Genomic DNA, 23,591 nt, shown 5'->3' with positions numbered 1-23,591 from the left:
CCTCTATTTTCTCATGTCAATTAGTCAGGTGAAATCTCTCCCAAAACTTGTGAAATTTTAAGTCCACATGCGTTCTTTAATTTCCGTGTCAAAAACTACACACCCTATATTTAGAAATGGAGGAAGTATCATACAAGACTCTCCAAGCAAAACACATATCATGTGGCGAATAAAAATATAGCTCCAAGTAAAGTTACCGCTAGACGAAGACGAAAGAGGGGATGCCTTCCGGGGGCATCCCCAAGCTTAGGCTTTTGGCAATTCTTGAATATCTTGGGGTGCCATGGGCATCCCCAATCTTAGGCTCTTGCCACTCCTTATTCCATACTCCATCAAATCTTTACCCAAAACTTGAAAACTTCACAACACAAAACTCAACAGGAAATCTCATAAGCTCCGTTAGTGCAAGAAAGAAAAACCACCATATAAGGTACTGTAATGAACTCATTCTTTATTTATATTGGTGTTAAACCTACTGTATTCCAAGTTCTCTATGGTTCATACCCCTACATACTAGCCATAGATGCATCAAAATAAGCAAACAACACACGAAAGGCAGAATCTGTCAAAAACAGAACAGTCTGTAGCAATCTGTAACTCTCGAATACTTATGGAACTCTAAAAATCCTACCAAAATAGGAAGTCCTGGGAAATTTGTCTATTGATTTATAGAAAAACGAATCAACGCAAAATCACGTTTTTGTGAATTACTAAAATTATTTTCGTGCGCGCAAGTTTATGTTTTTCAGCAAAATCAAATTAACTATCAACATAGGTTATCCTATAGGTTCTACTTGGCAAAAACACTAATTAAAACATAAAAACAGATCTAAACAGAAGGTAGAAGATAAATTTACTACTAAACATAAGCAAAAACAAAAAAAATAAAATTGGGTTGCCTCCCAACTAGCGCTATTATTTAACGCCCCAAGCTAGGCATAAAAGTGAGGATAGATCTAAGTAGTGCCATCTTTGGCACTCAATTCATAAGTAGCTCGCATGCTAGATTCATAAAGTAATATGACTTTCTTTCTTGGAAAGTGCTCCATGCCTTTCCTTAATGGAAATTGGAATCTAATATACTCTTCCTTCATATCAATAATCGCACCAATCGTTCTAAGGAAAGGTCTACCAAGAATAATAGGACATGAAAGATTGCAATCTATATCAAGAACGATAAAATCTATGGGCACCAAATTCCTATTTGCAATAATGAGAACATCATTGATACTTCCCATTGGATTTTTAATGGTGGAATCCACAAGGTGCAAATTTAAAGAGCAATCATCAAGATCATGGAAACCTAGAATATCACATAAAGTTTTTGGAATCGTGGAAACACTAGCACCCAAATCACATAAAGCATAACACTAATGATCTTTAATTTTAATCTTTATAGTAGGTTCCCACTCATCATTAAGTTTTCTAGGTATAGAAACTTCTAAGTTAAGTTTTTCATCATAAGATTGCATCAAGGCATCAACAATATGTTTGGTAAAAGCTTTATTTTGACTATAAGCATGAGAAGAATTCACAACGGATTGCAACAAGGAAATACAATCTTCTAAAGAACAATTATCATAATTAAATTCCTTGAAATCCAAGACAGTGGATTCAATGCTATTTAAAGTCTTGACTTCTCCAATCCCACTTTTACCAAATTTAGCATCAAGATCTGAGAACTCGGAATCATTGGGACGCCTTTTAACTAAAGTGGACTCATCTCCAGTCCCATCATTATTAAGATTCATATTGCAAAACAAAGATTTAATTGGGGAAACATCAATAACATTAAGATCTTCATCATTATTTTCATGGAAACTAGAAGAACATGCCTTTACAAAGTAATCTTTCTTAGCACGCAATCTAGCGGTTCTTTCTTTGCACTCATCAATGGAAATTCTCATAGCTTTGAGAGACTCGTTGATATCATGCTTAGGAGAAGTAGATCTAAGTTTCAAAGAATCAACATCAAGAGAAAGTCTATCAACGTACCTAGCCAAATCATCAACTTTAAGCAATTTTTCTTCAAGCATGGCATTAAAATTCTTTTGAGAGATCATAAATTCTTTCACACTATTCTCAAAATTAGAGGTCATCTTATTCAAATTACCATAAGAATTATTGTAGGAATTTCCATTATTATTAGAGGAATTACTAGGGAACGGTCTAGGATTAAAGTTTCCTCTATAAGCATTGTTGCCAAAATTATTCCTACCAACAAAATTCACATCCATAGATTCATTATTATTCTCAATCAAAGTAGACAAAGGAATATCATTGGGATCAATATAAGCACTCTTAGTAGCAAACAATTTGATAAGTTCATACATCTTTCCACTCAAAACATTAATTTCTTCTATAGCATGCACTTTTTTACTAGTAGATCTTTCGGTGTGCCATTGAGAATAATTAGCCATAATGTTATCAAGGAGTTTAGTAGCTTCTCCTAAGGTGATTTCCATAAACGTGCCTCCCACATCCGAATCTAAAAGATTTCTAGAAGCAAAATTCAATCCGGCATAAAACTTTTGTATGATCATCCATAAATTCAAACCATGACTAGGGCAATTGCAAATCATCAATTTCATTCTTTCCCAAGATTGGGCAACATGCTCATGATCAAGTTGTTTAAACTTCATAATATCGTTCCTAAGAGTGATGATCTTAGCGGGAGGAAAATACTTAGAGATAAAAGCATCTTTGCACTTATTCCATGAATCAATAATATTCTTAGGCAAAGACGAAAACCAAACTTTCGCACGATCTCTAAGTGAAAACGGAAATAACTTCAATTTCATAATATCATTATCCGTATCTTTCTTCTTTTGCATCTCACACAAATCAACAAAGTTGTTTAGATGGGTAGCGGCATCTTCACTAGGAAGGCCGGAGAATTGATCTTTCATAACAACATTCAGCAAAGCAGCATTGATTTCCCAAGACTCAACATCATTAAGAGGAGCAATCGGGGTACTAAGGAAATCATTATTATTGGTATTGGAGAAATCACACAATTTGGTATTATCTTGCGCCATCGCGACAAGTAATCCAACACACAAGCAAACAAAAAGGCAAGCGAAAGAGAGAGGAGATTGGGAAAGAGAGGGCGAAAAAACGGCAAGGGTGCAGTGGGGGAGAGGAAAACGAGAGACAAATGGCAAATAATGTAAGTGCAAGGGAGATGAGTTTCTGATGGGTAGTTGGTATGTTTTGACTTGAGCGAAGACCTCCCCGACAACGGTGCCAGAAATCCTTCTTGCTACGTCTTAAGCTTGCGTTGGTTTTCCTTGAAGAGGAAAGGGTGATGCAGCAATAGTAGCATAAGTATTTCCCTCAGTTTTTGAGAACCAAGGTATCAATCCAGTAGGAGGCTCCTCAAAAGTGCCACACACCTACACAAACAAACAAGAACTCGCAACCAATGCAATAAAGGGGTTGTAAATCCCTTCAAGGCCACTTGCGAAAGTGAGATCTGATAGAGATAATATGATAAGATACATATATTTTTGGTATTTTTATGATATAGATAGTAAAAGTAAAGATGCAAATAAAAGTAGATTGAAAGCTTATATGATAAAAGATAGACCAGGGGCCATAGGTTTCACTAGTGGCTTCTCTCAAGATAGCATAAGTATTACGGTGGGTGAACAAATTACTGTCGAGCAATTGATAGAAAAGTGCATAGTTATGAGATTATCTAGGCATGATCATGTATATAGGCATCACGCCCATGCCAAGTAGACTAACTCCTGCCTGCATCTACTACTATTACTCCACACATCGATCGCTATCCAGCATGCATCTAGATTATTAAGTTCATAAAGAACAGAGTAACGCATTAAGAAAGATGACATGATGTAGAGGGATAAATTCATGCAATATGATATAAACCCCATATTTTTATCCTCGATGGCAACAATACAATACGTGCCTTGTTGCCCCTGCTGTCACTAGGAAAGGACACCGCAAGAATCAACCCAAAGCTAAGCAGTTCTCCCATTGCAAGAAAGATCAATCCAGTAGGCCAAACCAAACTGATAATTCGAAGAGACTTGCAAAGATAACTTAATCACACATAAAAGAATTCAGAGGAGATTCAAATATTTCTCATAGATAAACTTGATCATAAACCCACAATTCATCGGATCTCGACAAACAGACCGCAAAAAGAGTTACATTGAATAGATCTCCAAGAAGATCAAGGAGAACATGGTATTGAGACTCAAAGAGAGAGAAGAAGTCTTCTAGCTAATAATTATGGACCCGAATGTGTGTGGTAAACTACTCACAACTCGTCGGATAGGCCTTGGAGATGATTTAGAGGCCCTCCATGACCGATTCCCCCTCCGGCGGAGCGCCGATGAAGGCTCCAAGATGGGATCTCGCGGATACAAAAGGTTACGACGGTGGAAATAGTTTTTCGTGGTCACTTCTGATGTTTTCGGGGTACATGGGTATATATAGGAGGAAGAAGTAGGTTGGTGGACGCCCGATGGGCCCACGAGGGTGGGGGGCACACCCAGCCCTAGGGGGCACGCCGGGCACCCTCGTGGCCGCCTCGGTTGTTGCGTGACTTCCACTCCAAGTCCTCTGGATCATGTTTGTTCCAAAAAGATCGCTCCCAAAGGTTTCATTCCGTTTGGACTCCGTTTGATATTCCTTTTCTTTGAAACACTGAAATAGGCACACAAAAAACAGCAATACGGGCTGGGCCTCCGGTTAGTAGGTTAGTCCCAAAAATGATATAATTGTGTAAAGTAAAGCCCATAAACATCCAAAATGGGTAATATAACAGCATGGAACAATCAAAAATTATAGATACGTTGGAGACGTATCATGCCCCGCCCCCTACATTATGACAAGTATTTAGACCTAAGCTGCAAAAGCCACACATTAGCCCAAATTATAATCAATGTTCTACGTATTATAGTAGTACTAGCAAGATGCCCATGTATTCCACAGAACATCAACATGATCAAGGGGCCTAATTTGCAAATATGGAGAGGGGTGTGGGTATCTTTTTTCAAAATTGCCATAGCTTCCTTCCTTTCCGCCAGATATAAATTGGACGGCCTATATTGCAGGATGGCAGGCACACATCATCAACAACTCGGTTTTTTTATAAGAGTAGAGATAAAATATATTATATGTAGTATAACATGTTCATAACCACACCATGTGGATCACCGTTATATATATTCACACATGCGTCGGTTTAAAACACTATGATAAATTCTACAAATATCCAAATTCGCTTTTTATAATGAAGTATGATCTCTATTCATCTTTTACACCCACACAATCCTCTTATCTTTGTAGCTAGCGCTAACTTTCTCTCGTGCATGCACACGCCCACATCCCTCTCACCCTACCTCAGCATTCTCTAACTCCATCGTGCAAATTTGTCTTTTCACTTTAGGTCGTTCACCCATGGTGTGTGTAGGCCCCCGGCTCCTTCTTTACGGCACACATCGATCGATATGCCTCTCTAGCCAGGTGTACCTAGCATAAACACAAGCTTCCCCTCTTCTCTTACCACCGTCCATGCCCCACTCCCACCACTCTTTTCATCGATCTTGTAATCGCACACTCCTTCCCCCTCGATATAGTATGCCTCTCGTACCACCTCCTAGATGCATCCCTCTCTCTCTATCCTTCTCCCCGTGCCTCATTTGCTTCTAACACACACATGCATGTATACCGATCGATGTCCCAACATATACCTAGATCGACTTTAACTATCCCCCCCATCGATCGACGTACCTCACAAGTTATGTCTCTCCTTTCTCTAACAAAGGGCGATTGATCTTCCTATGTAATTACGTATGCTTACCACAGCCATATGATCCTCCCACATAATTCGTGCATGCCTCTTGACCCGTGTCTCACACCCACGTGCACAGACAATCAGCCATCTCCTCTCTTATTGATAATGTGGGCGTGCCCTCCGTTTGTCTAGCAAGCCTATCCCACCATTTGTTAGAAGAAACTCCACTACCACCCCCTCCAACACTCTAGCCATGTCTCTCTCCCAACCTTATTCCTCTCCTACACATATGCATGGATGTCGATCGATCTCCCTTAATACATGAGGTAGATCGATCTCCTTAATACATGAGGTAGGCATCTCTCCTCCTCCACACATATACCAGCCATTGTACCTCTATAGTTAATTAGGCCTCCCTCTCCCCCACCACACACCGATAGTCGAGTGATGTAGATAGGTATCCATGCCAAAGAGACAAACTGCACATGTCCCCTCTCACGTTCCAGTAGGCCAGCCACTCTATATCTTTGACGTGGGCATACACAAATTCGATGGCACTCTTTATCAATCCCGCGTGCACACACACACACATCATCCCTCTCTTCGATTCTATGGACACCTCAAGCCGATGATACCTCCACTCTCTTCTCGTGGATCGGCCCCTCTATATATATGATATATCCAGGACTCTATTTCACACACATTGCATATGATACATTTTTCGATTGACCCCCCCCCCCAAAAAAACTCTCTCACGAACCCACACACTATATCTCTCTAGGTTTGTATCTCTCTCACACAACCCCACGTAGGTGGTGTACGTATACAAGAAGAGAATAGGTGCACCGTGCATGTACTCACGCTTCATGCCTAGCCACACCCGCGCGGGTACACGGTGGAGCTCATTTCTTTACGAAATGGCAGCCCACGTGCTAATTTGAATGCGTGTAGCGGTTGCTTACCTAGGGAGGTCGTGGTACCACGCGTGCATGAAACAAAGTTCGACTTGACGCGTTGGCGCGTTATTTTTAAATAAAGTTATAGCGCTCAATGGCATGTACACAGAATATAAAACGATTTTTATGGAGAAAGCGGTAGTCCGCTCCACTATATACAATGGAGCCGCCTGCCTGGTTTGTCTCTCTTCGGAGTATCTCACACAAGGCAGTAGTGGCCTCTCTCTCTCTCTCACCATTGCTCATTGATCCGGTCGCATCCCGTCCGCGGGGGGAAAGGGAGGAAGTGCATCGTTTCTCTGTTCGACGACGCCGAGGCAGCATGTCCCGATCTGTGGTACACGCCGTTCTCTCTGACCAAGCTCCGGCGCGGTAGGGCCTACCCCATCTGCTCGCTGCCATAGTATGGGCAGATTCCGCCCGTCGCTGCTCACCTAGTTACATCTCGAGAACCTCCAGGTATCCCCTCCGGCCTTGCTCCACTACCTGTCTTCCCACGTTGGTGCATGTGGATCTTCCATAGTTCTTTGCCCAAAACGTAGCTCGTCCGGCGTACTTTCCATATTGCAATCTCGTCCTCACACCGTTTTAGACAAACACAACTGTGTTTTTATCTTCCCTTGGGACAAGAAATATGCTTCTTTTTTGTCATTGCATGTGTCATCAACTGTTATTGGCCAGTAATTGTTTCCTATCTACCTCTATTTTGCAAACAGGGATATCCATGTCACCTCGTTGCTATTGTGACCTTTTGGTGAACTGCACAAATCACTTTTTTCTTAAGAGTGTTTTGTGTAGTTGTACTAAAATGTCACACGGGCAACGTCTCTACATTTCAGTGCGACTGCACAAAGGGAGATTGGTTTTGCTCTATCCTCCTCATCAAACTCCGAGCCTAACCTTCTCCAACTAGTTAGTCTTAAGAGAGACTGCAAAGGTGACCGGCTTCTATTTGTGTGTTTATTGTTTCATCAGCAGTCCTCTATTATCGTAATCACATTTAATATCTTCGGAATAGGGATGCTCAGCTCTATTTTAGTGGAACTGCACAAAAGGATCGGAATGTTGCATGCTCCAGACAGCTACTTTTTTCCCAACATGCCTTGTTGATTTAGACAGAGCTGGGTGGACGTTGCTGCCAATGAAAGCATGGATCAATTTTAATTTAACACCTTCTCACAACTTTGTCTTCAGTTGTGATGTAAATATTAGCTCTGATCTACTAATAATTGAGATGCATTAGCAAGGAAGTTAGTTTTCTATTGTTTCCGAAAGAGCATCGATGGCAAGACACACGAAACAAAAGATGAAAGCTCACACGATTGTACAATTTCATGCCGCTGGAAAATTATTTCTATAGTACGTCAATTATGTAAACAAATGTTGGAAGCTTGATAGCATTGCCATAAGCCTCTTCAGCATCTAGGTCCATGTGCCATGCACAAAATTATACTCCTTCGTTCCTAAATATTTGTATTTTTACAAATTTCAAATGGGCATATTTTAGAGTGTAGATTCACTCATTTTGCTTCGTATGTGTACTCCCTCCGTTCCTAAATACTCTATTTGTCTTTCTAGAGATTTCAACAAGTGACTACATACGGAGCAAAATGAGTGAATCTACACTCTAAAATATGTCTATATACATCTGTATGTAGTAGTCCATTTGAATCTCTAAAAAGAAAAATATTTGAGTAGTCACTCGTTGAAATCTCTAAAAAGACAAATACTCCTGAGTATATTTAAGAACCGAGGGGGTAGTGCACAACCGCATGGGAGACTCATCCTGGTCGTTGCGCCACATTAATAGTGAGTAATGAGTAGTCAAATCATAAGCCCCACCTTTCCCATTGTAAGTTGCTCGGAAGAAGCAACCATCAATACGCTCTTCTTTGAATCCGCTCATATTACTCCATCCGTCACTACTTATAGAGCGCGCTTCAGAAAAAAGAAAGAATCTGTGGGACCAAGGCGACTAGCGATCGGCCTGAAAAATAGCATTGGTAGTTATAGCACGGCGTGTATTACTAGAGGAAATAATGCATACACACATGCATGCAGTGCTTCCACCCCGGTACACACATGCATGCACTTACTCCACTCTGTACTAGTACATCGAGATAAAATTGTGGACTTGATTGTGGTCACCATGCCCTAATTAATTGAGCATTAAACCAAACGCGTCTAAAGTCTCTCTGGTGGTGGAAATGCATTGAGAGAAATGCATCATAATGAAGCGCACCCTGTAAACTGTGACGGAGGGAGGAGTAGTATGAAGGTGCAAAACCAAGTACGCGTATGGCCAGTCGATCAACGCACCTCCTCTTGGCATATCACTGACATGTGGGACAGGAGTGTGAGCAAACCGATCTCAATTGACGGCAAAATGGCCAACCCGCCATTCCTTGAGAGAGACGAGGAGTGAGAACACACAAACGGGCTTGCACAGAGGCCAAGATATATTCGAGCATGGTTGGTTGATCGATATCATCATTACATGTTGGGCTACCGTTTTCCACACTTCTCTGAAATAAACGTGTACTTTATCAGAGATTAAAAAAATTAGAGTATAGATGCTCCACCATGCGGTTCTTGTAGTAGTACTACTCGTACTACTAAACCTTGCGCTTGGCTCTTCGCCTCGAAGTTGAACAATGATGGTACTCTGCATGTTGGGTACTACAGTGTATGCCTCTGACAATCTGACTCTGAATGGACTGATGCATATCCACCGCCTGTGCGAGGGTAGGTTGCATTAGTCAAAAGGCGTAAGCGAGTTTCACCTTGTCCTGCAAGCTTCTCCTCGTTCTGCGAGTTGACGGGACACACCAAAAAGTAGTGCTAGTCCATACTCCCTCCTTTCCGGTTAATATGGCTTAATCTTTTTGCGGGTAAATGAGAGAGCTTTATTCATATATAGGCATTCTTAGGACAATCAGCCAAGACACTGCTCACTAGGAAGCGAGGTACCCCGCAAAAAAAGAAGTAGGAAGTGAGGTGTTTCATCAATCCAGCTCTCGGCCACATTCAAAGTGCAGCAAGCACGGTTCGCACAAAGATGCGCCGCAAGGTTTGCTGACCTATTTACATGCTGAATAACAAAAAAAGAGGAAATATTACCGAGCCCTCCTATTTGTAACCGGATATGAGCGAATTAAGCGAGAATTGTGGCGAGTGTTCCATGCAATCAACTTCCATTATCACACGCGAGAACCCTCGAAGAGAACCAAATGTGTTGAAGATTGCTTTATCACATTTTAAAATTATAATAAGAGTGCAGGCGCTCCTCCATCCGGTTCCTAGTACTAGTATAGTACATACCTCTATAGACTATAGTAGTAGTACTAGTACTAGTAAACTTTGCGCTTGGCTGTTCGCCTCTTCAGGAAGTCGAACAATAATAGTACTAGTATAGTGTATGCTTCTGGCAATCTGACACCAAATTAACTGTTGCACATCCGCCGCCTGAGAGAGGGAGACCTTGCATTAGTCAAAAGTTTCTCCTTGTCCTGCGAGCCACCGCGCGCAAGCTTCTCCCGTCCTGCAAGCTTCTCCTTGTTTGGCAAGTTGACGGGACACAACAAAGTAATGCTAGAACATACTGCCTCCTCTCCGGTTAATATGGCTTAATTTCAAACGAGATAAATACATTGTCTGTCACTGTATATTTGTAAAAATACGGTTAGTGGACTTCATAATATGCTCATTGCGCTCAATATATATATATATATATATATATATATATATATATATATATATATATTCCGATGTTTATACGGTCAGTAGCTCACCCTGACTGAGTATGTGTGTGCATGCACGTGTAGGTTGAGCACTTGAGCGTGATCGTGTGTGTTCCGCCGTGTGCTCGTACATGCATGCACTAGGGCGTCGTGCGTGTTTTTGCATCCATGTGTACGTGTGACTGTTGCATACATGTAGGGAGAGTATGTTTAGGGGCCACTAAGGAGCAGTCAAATCACACAGTAAGTTAGTTGTAAGAAGCAACCATCATTTCACTCTTCAATGACACGTACGCAATATAAAATGGTTTATATGGAGAGAAAAAGAAAACCACTATATATACACTAGCAGGAGCCTAAGCTACAAGCCTGCTTGCTTAGGTTGCTCCCTTCACAAGCATAGAACGACGGTGGCCACACCGCTGGTCACATATCCGGCCTGATCCCGCAGTTGGGGGAAGGGAACAATGTTCTGCGTAGACGCGGTCGACATCGGTGAGGGAGAAAACCCACAGTCGGTGCATCCCAATCGGGGGTCACTGCGGTATGGGCCGATGCCGCGTCCCAACCGCCCTTCTAGCTACAGCCCGACGTCCCAGGTAGTCCATCTTCCTTTTGGAGCTAGCTTGCTCCACTGCGGTAGCTCCATCTCCATGTCGATCTTTCTCTACTTCTACCAGCTTCTACTTGTGAGGAGTTTATGTCTCATGAACTAGTTCCAGTACTATTATTCTAATCACACTTCTTCAATATCTTTGCCATCAGGGATGCTCATCTCGATTTTAGTGGAACTGCACAAAAGCATCGTATGATCCGAGGGTGCCAGCCGTCTTTCCTTCGACAGGTTCTACCTGGGCAGGAAATTAAATCCTGTTTAGGGTTTAGGGTTTAAGTCGTAGTGACCCCATCAGTAGTTTTTCTTTCGTACACGCTCTCACAACTTTTGTCTTTAGTTGTGAAGTAAATATTGGCTATGATCTGTGAATCATTGAGATGCATCAGCATGCATGTTAGTTTTCCTTTGTATTTGATGGAATGTTGTAACGGGGCAACCTTGGAATAGGAATGAAAATGGAGTGGAAAGTTTCCGTTTTTCCGGAGAAAAAATGGAAACAGAGAGAAACCAACATTTTGTTTTGTTGGATCGTGCCATCGAGCAAAACCAATGTTTAAATCACGTCTGTCGTGTTCGTGTCTCACCCTCCTCCAGGGCTCGACCCCACATGGTCGTTCGGCATGCCACTCACCGCAAACCGAGTATACGATAAATTTCCCACCTGCTTGTCGATGGATCGCGCCAGGGAGTATTAGCACTACTGGAAGAGATTGACGAGTTGGGGGAGGACAGCTAGCTGTAGCACGGACTCCCAAGAACTTTTTACATGCATGTTGTGGCCGGCTATTGCGACCTTTGAACGCGGAGCAGTCGCGTGCACCAGGAAGCGGTGCGGGCTATGCTCTCTCGACCGGCGCACCGCTTCAATGCCAGCACTAGTGAGAGGTCGCGTCCGCTCTGGCCGGGCATGAATGCGGCACTGACTGTTTCGGGCGGGAAGCACGCACGGGTGATGAAGAGGGTTCGGGTTGGTCAGGACCGGTCGTGGCAGCGGTCCGGACGCCCTCAAACAAGAGATGTTGTACATTAATATTGTTACGTATATAATTAACAACGTAAATAATGTGCCAGTTGGACAAATATGATTGGAGATGGAGATGGAAATGGAATTCTATGTAAACACGGATATGCATGTCGATGTCTATGTGTGTGTGCGCGATGACTCTCGCGACCTGGAAGCGGGGGCATGTTTTTGATCGAGTTTTCTTTCTTGGTACGTTAAAAAATTGTCCACCAGTTTTCATTTATATTTTCGGGAACACGCATATTCTATTTAAAACCACTGCTATGGAGATATTTTTTACTCCATTATAGCCTCTTGTTTGATAGAGTTTCTCGTGTCTCGCTCTCTCACCCTCTCCATATCAAAACAAGATGACAGTGTCCACTCTATCTCTCTCCTCACCGGTGGTCACAGATCCGGCCGAATCCCGTCCGCTGCGGGAGGTGAGGAGGTGCAGCGTTGATGTTATCGCCATCAGCGATGGAGGAAGCCGATGTGCACCGTCCTCTCGGAGCCGGCGCTAGCGCGGACGAAGGTCCTCCACGCCCTTGTTTGCTGCCATCGTGTGGGCAGATCCCGCCCGCCCGCCTAAACGACATCTCGCCCACATGAGGTATAACTTCTTGTATTGGTCCAGCTCCCCAGGTCGCTGCGTGCGGGTTTTCTTCTATGTGACCACTCCCCAGCTCCCGATGTATAGTAGCTAGGGTTCGTCGGCCGGTCCAACATCACCTACTATTATAGAGGAAATGCCACTCGAAAAGTTGTCCTGATTTATGCCTCGGTGGAGGTATACATGTTGTTTCGACAAAAAGTACATGGTGGTTGTGCGGTCATTGTCCATATGCTCCTATTGCTGCTGCTAATCTAATACTATCACTGGTTAAATGAAGAAATGCTTTTTTTTCTCGGGTATCCTGGTTTAGTTCTCATCAAGATAATCATGATTCTTCTGTTTGTTGGTGTACTTTTCATTAATTCTTATTGAAAATTGAGATGTCGTTGTTAATATTGTAAAAAAAGTAACAACACTATTTCCCTTTTTTATATTTTTGGAAATAGCGACGCGTATCTCCATACCCGGGCATGTCTTCCTCAATTTTAGTGGAACTGCACAAAATTGGATGACCATTGTTGTTCCGCCTCACTGTCCGCTGCCACGTGGTTCTTCCTTCCTCGAGCTTGATTACTGAGAAGAAACAGACCACAATGAGGATTTGTCGAACTTCATAGGTGCCTCACCCAAACTTGATGCCAAATGGATGATGCATCACGATGATGACCTATTGATGCTCATGGTTGCGCCTCATGGTTGCGTCGGCCGGTGAAGCTGATCGATTTTCAATGAAAAACAAGCTGTCTTCCATCAGTGCTCTTTGCTTGACGCACAAAGATGATATCCTTCGTCAGTTTACCTTGGTTGCATTGGAGACGCAATCATCTTTCACGTTGGTGCAATTTTATCACACAATTGGCTATGAACCAAATGTTTCCTCGAAGAAGGATCGACGTTTGTACTAAGAGCATAAGTTTTGTATTGATTTCTAAGCCTTCTCAAAACTATGTCTCCAGATCCCCTGTAATTTTATTTGTCTAGCTATTAACTTTTATTTAAAAATGGTGTGGACTAAAAACCCGGATGGACGTAGTAGCCCTCCATTTTTATTTACTCCGCATATTAGATTTGACTGAAGTCAAACTTTGTAATACTCTCAAACCTTTCTGATAATTGAAATTAAAATTCTTTATTTGTACACATTGTCACACGTTTCCGATAATTTGGCGCATGTGTAGTTGTTCACTTAAGGGAGGGTAGTGTACCGCATGTGAAGGACAGGAAGTGCGACCATCACACGTGGATCGTTAGTTCATCGGAAGTAGTAGTACTTTTCTTCACTGTATGTTAAATAAAGAGTTTCGTTTTGTACTTACACAATTTAAAACAATTGTTATGGAGAGAATAAGAAAACCACTCCACTATATATTAGTCGTATACACGAGTACTATATGGACATAGCTTCATTGACTTTAGTGCACCTGCCTTTGGGTTTATGACAGGTGGGCCCAAAATGTGGCTGGCTCACCTGTCATACAGCCAAAAGCAGGTGCAGTTAAGGCACCGGAGCTCAGTCCGTACTACGGTAGTATATATATAAGTTGGAGCCTCAGCGCTAGTTTGCTAGGGTTTGCACTCTCCACACTCTCTACGCACTACATATATATATACATGTTGGAGGCTCAGCGTTCCTTTGCTAGGGTTTGCTATATTCACAGTCTCTCACCCTCTCTTCACTAGATCTAAACAAGACTTCGTTGGCTGATGTCTACTACAAAACCTTCTTCTTGTAGACGTTGTTGGGCCTGCAAGTGCACAGGTTTGTAGGACAGTAGCAAATTTCCCTCAAGTGGATGACCTAAGGTTTATCAATCCGTAGGAGGCGTAGGATGAAGATGGTCTCTCTCAAGCAACCCTGCAACCAAATAACAAAGAGTCTCTTGTGTCCCCAACACACCCAATACAATGGTAAATTGTATAGGTGCACTAGCTCGGCGAAGAGATGGTGATACAAGTGCAAAATAGATAGTAGATAAAGGTTTTTGTAATCTGAAATTATAAAAACAGCAAGGTAACAAGTGGTAAAAGTGAGCATAAACGGTATTGCAATGATAGGAAACAAGGCCTAGGGTTCATACTTTCACTAGTGCAAGTTCTCTCAACAATAATAACATAGATACATCATATAATAAGCCCTCAACATGCAACAAAGAGTCACTCCAAAGCCACTAACAGCGGAGAACAAACGTAGAGATTATGGTAGGGTACGAAACCACCTCAAAGTTATTCTTTCGGATCGATCTATAAAAGAGTTCGTACTAGAATAACACCTTAAGACACAAATCAACCAAAACCCTAATGTCACCTAGATACTCCATTGTCACCTCAAGTATCCGTGGGCATGGTTGTACGATATGCATCACACAATCTCAGATTCATCTATTCAACCAACACAAAGTACTTCAAAGAGTGCCCCAAAGTTTCTACCGGAGAGTCAAGAACGTGTGCCAACCCCTATGCATAGGTTCATGGGCGGAACCCGCAAGTTGGTCACCAAAACATACATCAAGAGGCACATGATATCCCATTGTCACCACAGATAAGCACGGCAAGACATACATCAAGTGTTCTCATAAAAGACTCAATCCGATAAGATAACTTCAAAGGGGAAACTCAATTCATCACAAGAGAGTAGAGGGGGAGAAACATCATAAGATCCAACTACAATAGCAAAGCTCGGGATACATCAAGATCGTGCGATAGAGGGAACACGAGAGAGAACACGAGAGAGAGAGAGAGATCAAACACATAGCTAATGGTACATACCCTCAGCCTCGAGGGTGAACTACTCCCTCCTCGTCATGGAGAGCGCCGGGATAATGAAGATGGCCACCGGTGATGGGTTCCCCCTCCGGCAGGGTGCCGGAACGGGCTCCCGAGAGGTTTTTGGTGGCTACAGAGGCTTGCGGCGGCGGAACTCCCGATCTATCTTGATATTCAATGGTTTTAGGGTACGTAGGCTTATATAGGCGAAAGAAGTCGGTCGGGGGGTGCTCGAGTGGTCCACGAGACAGGGGGCGCACCCTGTAGGGGGGGCGCGCCCCCCTATCTCCTGGGCTCCTTGAGGATCTTCTGACTTGATCTCCAAGCCTCCAGGATGATATTCTTCCAAAAAATCACGATGTCGAAGGTTTCATTCCGTTTGGACCCCGTTTGATATTCCTTTTCTTCGAAATACTGAAACAGGCAATAAAACAACAATATGGGCTGGGCCTCCGGTTAATAGGTTAGTCCCAAAAGTAATATAAAATTGTATAATAAAGCCCATAATCATTCAAAATAGATAATAATATAGCATGAATGCTTCATAAATTATAGATATGTTGGAGACGTATCAGCATCCCCAAGCTTAATTCCTACTCGTCCTCAAGTAGGTAAATGATAAAAGAAAGAATTTATGAAGTGTGAATGCTAGAAGGTGCACAAGTTTGATCAATGATAATTTCAATCACCTTTACTAGCATCATTATATGTCATAACAATAGTTCATCTCATAAAACTTTTCACGAACTAGTAGCAAGCAATTCACATGTTAAAGCATAAACCATAAACTTTCTTGAAAACTAGCAAACTTCATTCTTAGTCATCAAACAATTGCAATTCATCTTAGTTTCAGGAAGATTCTATGTCAGAGCTTTGGTTTAGGAAACTTCACATACTCAACTGTCATATAGTCTTCTACAATTGCTAACACTCACGCAATACTTGTGGTCATGAAGTTTTAATGAGACACAGAGAAAGATTGGGGCTTATAATGTTGCCTCCAAACGTATTCACCTTTGGGTGATGTCAACAATAATAGTTCATGCTAACGTACATCCAATTGGATATATATATCAGGATCACCCTAACACAAAGTGCTTGCCAAAGGATAAAATAAAAAAGGGAAAGGTGAAGATCACCTTGACTCTTGCATAAAGTAAAAGACATAAAGTAAAAGATAGGCCCTTTGCAGAGGGGAGCAGAGGTTGCCATGCGCTTTTAGGGTTGGATACACAAAATCTTAATGCGAAAGAACGTCACTTTATATTGCCCCTTGTATATGGACCTTTATTATGCAGTCCGTCGCTTTTATTGCTTCCATAACAAGTTCGTACAAAGCTTATTTTCTCCACACTAATAAGTCATGCATATTTAGAGAGAAATTTTTATTGCTTGCACCGATGACAACTTACTTGAAGGATCTTATTCAATCCATAGGTAGGTATGGTGGACTCTCATGGCAAAAACTGGGTTTAAGGAAATTTGGAAGCACAACTAGTATCTCTACTTGGTGCTAGGAATTTTTTGGCTAACATGAGGGGGAAAGACAAGCTCAACATGTTTGAATGATCCATGACAATATACTTTAACTGAGATGTGAGAAAACATAACCCATTACGTTGTCTTCCTTGTCCAACATCAATTCTTTAGCATGTCATACTTAATGAGTGCTCACAATTATAAAAGATGTCTATGATAATATATTTATATGTGAAATCTCTCTTCCTTCAATATTCTTTCATGAATTGTTCAAATGACAAATACAATGCTTGCTAACCGTCAATACATTTACAACCTCTACTTATTAGATATGAAGTCATTACTCCCCATGGGATAAGCAAATGAAACATATATAATTTCAGATTTATGACATTCAACTCATTCAACCATTTACTCATAGGATATAAGTGAAGCACAAGAGTAAATGACAAACTACTCCAAAAATATATAAGTGAAGATCAATGAGTAGCTAAATAATTATGTAACTATATGAAGACTCTCTCTCATTAAGGAATTTCAGATCTTGGTATTGTATTCAAGCAGCAAGCAAAACAAAATAAAATGACATTTCAAGGATAGCACAACTCATGTGAAGAAGAAAAAACTTAGGCTCAACCGATACTAACCGATAGTGATTGAAGAAGAAAGGTGGGATGCCTACCAGGGAATCCCCAAGCTTAGATGCTTGAGACTTCTTGAAATATTATCTTGGGGTGCCTTGGGAAACCCAAAGCTTGAGCTTTCATGTCTCCTTAATTCCTCTCATATCATGGTTTTTCTTCTTCTTATCAAAAGCTTCATTCACAACAAACTCAACAAGAACTCGTGAGATAGGTTAGTATAAACCAATGCAAAACCATATCATCTTCTACTGTAACAAATCACTAACATTATTATTCAACATTGAATACTAAATGTCTCTGCATATTTAATACTCCTATCCTCAAATAGAATCATTAAACAAGCAAGCATATGCAAACAATGCAAACATAACAGCAATCTGCCAAAACAGTACAGTCTGTAAAGAGTGCAAGAGTAACAATACTTACCTGACTCCAAAAATTATTAACTAAAATTCCCACTGTAATAAATTTATCAGATCTTAATATGCAAAAATATTCAACATTATACCATTCTCTGACTTTTCTAGGGAATTTTTGCAACAGCGGTAAACTTTCTGTTTTCAAACAGCAACATGTATACTAGCAAAATAAGCATGGCAAAGGCTATCCTTGACTTTTTTATTGAAAATAAAGATGCAAAACATTATTATAACTAACAGAAAGCAAAAACTAGCAAAATAAAATGACGCTCCAAGCAAAACACATATCATGTGGTGAATAAAAATATAGCTCCAAGTAAAGTTACCGATGAACGAGGACGAAAGAGGGGATGCCTTCCGGGGCATCCCCAAGCTTAGGCTCTTGGTTGTCCTTGAATATTACCTTGGGGTGCCTTGGTAATCCCCAAGCTTAGGCTCTTTCCAATCCTTATTCCATATTCCATCGAATCTTTACCCAAAACTTGAAAACTTCAACCACACAAAACTCAAAAACAAAACTCGTAAGCTCCGTTAGTATAAGAAAATAAAACCACCACTTAGGTACTGTAATGAACTCATTCTAAATTCATATTGGTGTAATATATACTGTATTCTATCTTCTCTATGGTTCATACCACTTAATACTAGCCATAGATGCATCAAAATAAGCAAACAACACAATGAAAACAGAATCTGTCAAAAACAGAACAGTCTGTAGTAATCTGTATCAAACGTATACTTCTGGAACTCAAAAAATTCTGAAATAAATTGCTGGACCTGAGGAATTTGTCTATTAATCATCTGCAAAAATAATCAACCTAAAAGCACTCTCCAATAAAAAATGGCAGCTAATCTCGTGAGCGCTAAAGTTTCTGTTTTCTACAGCAATATCACATAAACTTCACCCAAGTCTTCCCAAAGGTTCTACTTGGCACTTTATTGAAACAAAAGCTATAAAACATGATTAATACAGTAGCATAATCATGCGGACACACGAAAACAGTAAGGATAAATATTGGGTTGTCTCCCAACAAGAGCTTTTCTTTAACGCCTTTCTAGCTAGGCATGACGATGACAATGATGCTCACATAAAAGATAAGAATTGAAACATAAAGAGAGCATCATGAAGCATATGACTAGCACATTTAAGCCTAACTCTCTTCCTATGCATAGGGATTTTATGAGCAAACAACTTATAGGAACAATAATCAACTAGCAAAGGAAGGTAAAACAAGCATAGCTTCAAAACTTTAAGCACATAGAGAGGAAACTTGATATTATTGCAATTACTACAAGCATATGTTCCTCCCATATAATAATTTTCAGTAGCATCATGAATGAATTCAACAATAAAACCAGCACCTAAAGCATTCTTTTCATGATCTAGAAGCATAGAAAATTTACTACTCTCCACATAAGCAAATTTCTTCTCATGAATAGTAGTGGGAGCAAACTCAACAAAATAACTATCATGTGAGGCATAATCCAATTGAAAACTAAAATCATGATGACAAGTTTCATGGTTATCATTATTCCTAATAGCATACAAGTCATCACTATAATCATCATAGATAGCAACTTTGTTCTCATAATCAATTGGAACCTCTTCCGAAATAGTGGAATCATCACTAAATAAAGTTGACACTCTTCCAAATCCACTTTCATGGCATCACAATAAGATTCAACATCCTCCAAAATAGTGGGATCACTACTTCCTAAAGTTTACACTCTTCCAAACCCACTTTCATCAATATAATCATCATAAATAGGAGGCATGCTTTCATCATAATCAAAACTTGGGGGACAAAAAATATCATCTTCATCAAGCATAGCTTCCCCAAGCTTGTGGCTTTGCATATCATTAGCATCATGGATATTCAAGGAATTCATACTAACAACATTGCAATCATGCTCATCATTCAAAGATTTCATGCAAAACATTTTATATACTTCTCCTTCTAGCACTTGAGCACAATTTTCCTTTCCATCAATCTCACGAAAGATATTAAAAACATGAAGCGTATGAGACAAACTCAATTCCATTTTTTTCGTAGTTTTCTTTTATAGACTAAACTAGTGATAAAGCAAGAAACAAAATGATTCGATTGCGAGATCTAAAGATATACCTTCAAGCACTCACCTTCCCGGCAACGGCGCCAGAAAAGAGCTTGATGTCTACTACACAACCTTCTTCTTGTAGACGTTGTTGGGCCTGCAAGTGCACAGGTTTGTAGGACAATAGCAAATTTCTCTCAAGTGGATGACCTAGGGTTTATCAATCCGTAGGAGGCGTAGGATGAAGATGGTGTCTCTCAAGCAACCCTGCAACCAAATAACAAAGAGTCTCTTGTGTCCCCAACACACCCAATACAATGGTAAATTGTATAGGTGCACTAGTTCGGCGAAGAGATGGTGATACAAGTGCAAAATAGATAGTAGATAAAGGTTTTTGTAATCTGAAATTATAAAAACAGCAAGGTAACAAGTGGTAAAAGTGAGCGTAAACGGGATTGCAATGATAGGAAACAAGGCCTAGGGTTCATACTTTCACTAGTGCAAGTTCTCTCAACAATAATAACATAGATAGATCATATAACAAGCCCTCAACATGCAACAAAGAGTCACTCCAAAGCCACTAACAGCGGAGAACAAACGTAGAGATTATGGTAGGGTACGAAACCACCTCAAAGTTATTCTTTCGGATTGATCTATAAAAGAGTTCGTACTAGAATAACACCTTAAGACACAAATCAACCAAAACCCTAATGTCACCTAGATACTCCATTGTCACCTCAAGTATCCGTGGGCATGGTTGTACGATATGCATCACACAATCTCAGATTCATCTATTCAACCAACACAAAGTACTTCAAAGAGTGTCCCAAAGTTTCTACCGGAAAGTCAAGAACGTGTGCCAACCCCTATGCATAGGTTCATGGGCGGAACCCGCAAGTTGGTCACCAAAACATACATCAAGAGGCACATGATATCCCATTGTCACCACAGATAAGCACGACAAGTCATACATCAAGTGTTCTCATAAAAGACTCAATTCGATAAGATAACTTCAAAGGGGAAACTCAATTCATCACAAGAGAGTAGAGGGGGAGAAACATCATAAGATCCAACTACAATAGCAAAGCTCGGGATACATCAAGATCGTGCCATAGAGGGAACATGAGCGAGAACACGAGAGAGAGAGAGAGAGATCAAACACATAGCTACTGGTACATACCCTCAGCCTTGAGGGTGAACTACTCCCTCTTCGTCATGGAGAGCGCCGGGATGATGAAGATAGCCACCGGTGATGGGTTCCCCCTCCGGCAGGGTGCCGGAACAGGATCCGAGAGATTTTTGGTGGCTAGAGAGGCTTGCGGCGGCGGAACTCCCGATCTATCTTGATATTCGATGGTTTTAGGGTACGTAGGCTTATATAGGCGAAAGAAGTCGGTCGGGGGGTGCTCGAGGGGTCCACGAGACAGGGGGCCGCGCCCTGTAGGGGGGGCGCCCCTATCTCTTGGGCTCCTTGAGGATCTTCTGACTTGATCTCCAAGCCTCCAGGATGATATTCTTCCAAAAAATCACGATGCCGAAGGTTTCATTCCGTTTGGATTCCTTTGATATTCCTTTTCTTCGAAATACTGAAACAAGCAATAAAACAGCAATATGGGATGGGCCTCCGGTTAATAGTTAGTCCCAAAAGTAATATAAAAGTGTATAATAAAGCGCATAATCATTCAAAACAGATAATAATATAGCATGAATGCTTCATAAATTATAGATACGTTGGAGACGTATCATTGGCCTCTTGTCTCTCCCTCCCCCCTCACAGCTGGTGAAGGAGGCGTCTGGATCCCGTCGCATCGGGAAGGGGAGGAGGTGCAGCATTCACTCTATCGCCTTCGGCGAGGGAGGAAATCCACTGCCGGCTGTGTTGTTCTCTTTCACCTAGCGCCTATGCAGAAGGGCCACCGACCCCTTCTTACTCGCTACCGTACATAGTGTGGGCGGACCCGGCCTCCCGCCGCACGCCTTGCCACATCCCGACAACCCTGCGCTATAAGTTTCTTTGAAACCGTCGTTGCTCTAGCTGCATGGGGATCTTTTTCGATCTGTAGTCGAATCTAGGTCTTGGTTCAAAGAGGAAAGAAGGGTGTGGTGGGCTGGAGCATGAATCTAGGACATGGTTCAATGAGGAAAGGAGGGAGGGAAAGTAGTATATACTGGCTATCCAGCCGCTTTGTTGGTCGAAAAGGGAAAAAGGGGGTAACCCGAAACTGGGGGGTCGGGTAGTTTGTGCAGGACTAGATTTGCTGCCCTCAGATAGGAAAAAGGTTGAAGAGAACAAATATGGGACCAACGCAGATATGTTGCTTGTCTACATACTCTGCATCACCCATTTATATGCGTGGACGCACATAGTGCTGGCATGTCACATGTCCCATGTCCCATACAACTATTTTGATGTTGTTAATCTAAGAATGCCGCCGGAAAATTGAAGCAATGCCACTGTTAAAAGTAAATTACATTTTTTAACGATTGTTGTTCTAAGATAATGTCTCTGTTAATATGAATCATTGCAACCGTTTTAGAAATGCTACTATCCTACTTTGTTTTCCATCAAGATAAGTTAGATGCTTCTTTTTGTCGTCGTTTGTTTCATCCGCCTTTATCGGCAAGTAATTGTTTCCTTTTTTGCCTTTGTTAAAACAGGGGTATCTATTCAACTTGTTGCTATTGCGACATTTTGCTTTGCTACGCGAAACACTTATGTTTTAAGAGTGTTTTGTGCAGTTCAACTTGAATATCACACTGGTGACTCTTCTTAATTTTGGTGGAACTGCACAAAAGGAGATGAGATTTGTTTCCATTCTTCGTGGCGAGTTGTTTCAAATCTTAGTCTCATCCACATGATGTGTAGTGTGCTTTGAGATGTTGTGCTACTTGTTTTGGTACCGTTTTAAATAAATGTTGAATTGAAGCTATTGTATTGCTCTCTTTTCACATTAAATAGTGAACAAAAATGGGGCCAACCCAGACATGATGCTTGTTGCTTTGTTACAACAAATTCAGCATCACCCCCTTTATAAGTAGATGGAAGCACATATTGTTGTTGCGCCCACTCTCCCCTAGAACTATTTATGCTTTTCGTTAATCTAATGCTGCTGGTAAAATTAAGCAATGCTACTCTCAGAATTAACTACTGAATCTTATTTCAAAACTGCAACACTTGTTAGGGATTGGCGGGATTACCATTTTTGTGGCCGCATGTTTCATCCTCCTTTATTAGCCAGTAATTGATTCATTTTTGCCTCTGTTTAAACAGGGATATCTATTCAACTTGTTGCTATTGCGACATTGTGCTTCGCTATGCGAAACACTTATGTTTTAAGAGTGTTTTGTGTAGTTCAACTTGAATGTCACACAGGCGACTTTGCTTAATTTTGGTGGAACTGCACAAAAGGAGATCGAGATTTCATATGTGTGTTGGGATATGTGTCTAGTCTTCCTCTCGAGCTGTTTCAAATCTTGGTCAAGAAAGGTCAGTACCGACTTTCATCCACATGATGCTGCAGTGTGCTTTG

Source organism: Triticum dicoccoides, chromosome 2B (assembly GCF_002162155.2).
Source record: "Triticum dicoccoides isolate Atlit2015 ecotype Zavitan chromosome 2B, WEW_v2.0, whole genome shotgun sequence".
NCBI classification, from domain to species: domain Eukaryota; kingdom Viridiplantae; phylum Streptophyta; class Magnoliopsida; order Poales; family Poaceae; genus Triticum; species Triticum dicoccoides.
The sequence above is the reverse complement of the archived record's forward strand: the minus strand, read 5'-3'. Positions refer to the sequence as shown.